At 52.3% G+C, this 4,707-nt stretch overlaps 1 pseudogene across 1 annotated transcript; it reads right to left on the bottom strand.

The window, feature by feature from the left end:
* Positions 1-4,359, bottom strand: LOC307053629 (transcription factor-like 5 protein; annotated as a pseudogene). The gene is made up of 4 exons: positions 3,712-4,359; positions 2,422-2,608; positions 1,975-2,137; positions 1-251 (listed from the first exon to the last, which is right to left on the bottom strand). The product of its transcript is annotated as a transcription factor-like 5 protein (transcript).
* Between the last annotated feature and the right edge of the window lie 348 nt (positions 4,360-4,707).

The following is a 4,707-nucleotide window of genomic DNA, read 5'->3' on the forward strand; positions in this document are numbered from 1 at the left end:
TTACCTTCTATCTCTTTCCATGCGGTTGTCCCTCTCCCTCCGCTGGGACCTGCCCCGTGGGGGCCCGCTCTGCCTCTGCTCCCCGAGGGCGGCCTGGGGCGACTCCACCGACGGCCAAGCACCCTGCGCTGCTGTGGAGCCTTCACCCACATTCCGGAGCTCTCCAAGGGTTCTTCCTTCTATGTTTGTGTCCAACTGACGTATCCTACCCCGACTCCTCTTATTTATTGCTTGTTTACATAGCGCTTCTTCTTTGCAAAAGAAGGAAAAAGTGGTATTTTAATTTTTTGATTCTTCTAAACTTACCCTCGTGAATGCTGAATATATTTTTTGGTATTTTCGATCCAAGATATAAACATCAATGGGTAAGGAGCACACAGAACCAAACAAGAAGCACTTCAAAATTCCATAGAAACATCCGGCACAAGGCTCTAGGTTTCAAACTATACAACGGAACATAAACTAAATTAAAACACCCCAGAGGGCTTTCCTGGTGGCGCAGTGGCTGAGAGTCCGCCTGCTGATGCAGGGGACACGGGTTCATGCCGCGGTCCGGGAAGATCCCACATGCCGCGGAGCGGCTGGGCCCGTGAGCCATGGCCACTGAGCCTGCGCGTCCGGAGCCTGTGTTCCGCAACGGGAGAGGCCACAACAGTGAGAGGCCCACGTACCGCAAAAAAAAAACACCCCAGGTATTATGTAATCAATACAACTTATACAGCAATACAATCAAAAGTCCCCCTTTTAAATCAAGAGCCATTTTAACTGTCATCTATGAATTAAAAAACCAAGAAGTTGTTTGATTTTTCTGATATTCAGAAGGGGAAAAAAAAAACAAACCTAGAAATATTTTCTCCAAAAGATTTTCTTGATATGCAATTATTCTAAGATGACAACTGATTTTCTAACTGCAATGCTCAGAAGAGGACAGAACCTAAGTAGTTTAGGATTAAACACGCCCTCACCTTACAAGTGAGATTCCCCCCACAAAAGGAGTCATCACGTCATAGCTTTGACCTGTGCTACAGAAATATGTCAAATTTCTATCACAGTACAGCAGGCGTCTAAGAAGTACCTGTGGTGATGTGCATTCCCGAGGTACTGTACAAAGCCAAACCCTCTACGATGAAAGAATCACTTAACACACATTTCAGAATGGTGATAACTTTGCAAAAGACATAGAGAGGAATTCACAAGTATTGGTAATATTTTGGTTCTTCAGCTGAGTAGTCAGTACAGGGACTATTTTAATTTTAACCTTTATACCTTACAAATGCTAACATATACTTTCACGAGCAATGTCATAAGAACAATGGAAAATTAATCACTGGCGTGGGAGAAAGAAGGAGAGCTCCATCCCTACCCTGTCTTTATCAGCTCTTGAAAAGCTTAGTGTAAGCTGTGTTATTGTTGGATAACTCGAAAAAGAATGTTTTCCAGGAAAAACGGATTGAGGGTTAACGTCAGGGGTAAGCAAAGTTTGCCTTCAGAAGTTTCTTTCTTTCTAAGACTTTCTGTATCACCTTATGGCCTCTTGCTCCCAACTCAATCCTTTGCCCACCTGCAGATGGTCCCCTAAAGCTCTGAGCGGATTTCAGACTCCTGCCTCACTCATGAAGTATGAAATAAGAGAAAAAAAAAAAAACACCTAAATTTGCTGTCAGTAACGAAAATGTACCTAAGTCTATCATGTTTCTGTTTAAGGAGGTTACTGTTAAGAAAAAGCAGCCCCTAAACTCAACGTTTCCAGGCCAAGTATAAACGTGATGTTCAAAATTCGCAAGGATGTTCCAAGTGAGGTGACTGGGCAGAGGGACAGAAGGATTCCTAAGATGCAAGCAGGCTTCCGAGATCCTTTCATTTGTTTATAAACCACCTCTCTCCCCTCCCCGACCCGTGGACAAAAAAAAAAAGGGGGGCAGAGACATCAGGCAGGAGGAGAAAGCACCTGCCAGCTTCTGTTTTATCGCTTACCTCCTACTTTAATCCGAACCTGCTCAGGCAAAGCTTTGTTTCTACTACCCAAAGTCTGTTTAGTGGATTCAATTTACCTCTGATGACAGAAAGAAAATGCTCTCGGCAATCCAACATCCTGATGCTTGGTAGCTTCAAGTACAGAACGTGAGTTACTACAACTCTGGAAAACAATGAAGCAACAGGAACGTTATCAACAGGTGACAATCTCCTCTCTACGCACAAATAAAACGCACTTTAATAGAAGTAACGTCAAAGTTATTCACATGAACTTGAAGAACTTTAGGTGCACTAAGGATTTTTAAATATCCCCGAACCACATAAATACTCTCGATTTTAACAAGTTATCGAGCTCAGTGAAAGACAAAAACAGCCTTGGGACCTAACTAAAATACAATTTATCCATTTAACACAAAAGAGCAAAGCTTCGCAAATCATTTTCCCTACCTGTGTTTGTGAAAGATTAGAATTTCCACTAGTAGAGCAACTATTTGCAGTAAACAGAGGGTATGTAAATTGAAGAGCAGTAGTTGCAGCAGCTGTTTTATTTTTCACTCATGTTCTACATTTGTTTTGTTGCTGATGAAGTGGAACACTCATTAATTCGGATGGATGGCGAATAAGAGTTACCAAACTGCCAAGACAAAAGAAACCCAGAAACACATGAAGAGTATGTGGCAGGTAAGTTTCCTGAAACACCACAATCACTATCACACTCTAATGGCTAACATTTGATTTTCTGGATAGGAACTCGAATCTGTTACCATGAATGCCCCCCATCATGGAAATCTCTACAAAACAATTATCAGCTAGTGTCGTAGGGGACAAGTTCAAACTTTCTTCCTCACATTGGAAGGTGTGGCTGTGTGTCATCTTTTAGTTACACCTCCCTTCCCATTACACTTCTGACACCAATCTCTGTTTTTTTCTGGCCATCCTCCAAACTCTGACGACTATGGGCAAAACGGGGAAAACTACAGGGTGGGGACAGACAGAAAGCTGAGGAGACACCCTAGCAGACAGGCTACTCCTCTCCGATAGTTGTTGCTGCGAGATCACTTATGGGCTGGCAGTCTGGCTGAAGGATGAAGCTGCATTTTACACTCAAAGACTCACAACATGACGTCTGTCCTCCCAGGGGATGCATCTGTGCAAGATCAGGTCAGCCTCAACCTGAGTCAACAGAGGGGGAAGCAGAGGTCTCTCCTGACATTTAGGTGGGTGATTTGGGGACAAAACCTTTGTTCCTCAGGAACATGTGTGCACTTACCTCAACTCATCTCTCTTCCACATGCAGACGCAGAGCGCACACCGCAAAGGTAATGCTGCAGGCTGTGTACTTAATATCTGCTTGCTGTGCCTGCACAGAGCACACAAACTTGCAGCTCAGCCTCCACACCCACTGAGGTCTGCTCCCTGTTAAGATGCAAGCTGCAGTGAGGCCGCTGGCCTCTGCAGAAAACCCGGGTCTACATCCAGACCGAGGCTGGTGCTTCTCTGCACAGGACCCTGGTCTACACCCGGACCCAGGCTACTGCCTCCCTGCAGAGGCCTCTGGTTCCACCCGGATACAGGCCGGTGGCCTCTGCTGAGGACCCTGGTCTACACCCAGACCCACGATGCTGCTTCTCTGCAAGGACCCTGGTCTATACCCGCACACAGCCTGCTGCTTCTCTGCACAGGACCCTGGTCTACACCCTGATCCAGCCGGGCCCGCTCCCTGGGGGATGCACCCACTTGTTGAGCGCCATGTCAGGCTCGGGGGGATCCGCACCGCGCGGGGCTGGCGGGGGCTCGGCTGCTATGCTGTTGAAGCCGTCCTCCAGGCGGACGCGCACCGCCCACTTGGCCCGCACCTCGGTCGCGCCCTCCACGTTCTCCTTGCCGGCGCCGTCGGGCGCCTTGGACCGGGGTGCGCCGGCGCCCGGTCCGTCGGCGCCCGGCGTCTTCTCGGCGGCGCGGGGCGCGCCCGCCTCGCTCAGCAGCAGCATGCGCAGCTCCTGGAAGTCGATGTGGCCCAGGCACTGGTTGGCGCCCGCGAAGCCACCATAGGCCAGCGCAGGCGGCACAGCACCGGGTACACGGGCGGCGCGACCCCGCCGCCGCGCCCACGGCCGCAGCGAAGCCCCCCGCCGCTGCGCCCGACGCCGCCGCCGCCAGGAAGCAAGAGTTGACGCGCGTCTCGAGCTCGCCGTCGGACGCCGCCGCCTCCATGTGCGAGTAGACGATGTGCTGCAGCTGCATGTACTCGATCTCCGTCATCTCCACAAGGCTCAGCTCGCTGGTCCTGAAACTCAGCCCCGCCTCGCCGAGCGCCGCATCCGCGCCCTCGGGGCCCGCCGGCCCGCCCGCCTGCGGCGGCTCCTGCTGCCCGGGGCCCGACATGCCTGCGCCAAAGGCGTGTGGCGCGCGGGCGGGCCTGCTGCGCCAGGCCGGGCGGTCGGGTACACAGAAACCGACGGCCGCGGCGGGCCTGCGCCGCCCGCCCGCAATGGCGGACCCTCCCCGGCCCCGCCCCGCCCCGCCCCGCCCGGAGGTCCCACCCCGAGGGCGGGCCACACCCACCGCCCGCCCGCCCCGCCCCCGCCGCGGCGCCCCGTCCCGAGCTGCGCGCCCATGTTGGGGACGCGGGGTTCTGGTGGCGGGGGCGCGGCGCGCGGGTCCAGGCCGTCCAAGTCCAGTGCCTGAGGGCCCAGACCACCCGGGTCGAGTGTCCGCAGGGCCGGGCCGCCC

This window comes from Hyperoodon ampullatus (genome assembly GCF_949752795.1).
Source record: "Hyperoodon ampullatus genome assembly, chromosome: 5".
In the NCBI taxonomy this organism is placed as follows: Eukaryota; Metazoa; Chordata; class Mammalia; order Artiodactyla; family Ziphiidae; genus Hyperoodon; species Hyperoodon ampullatus.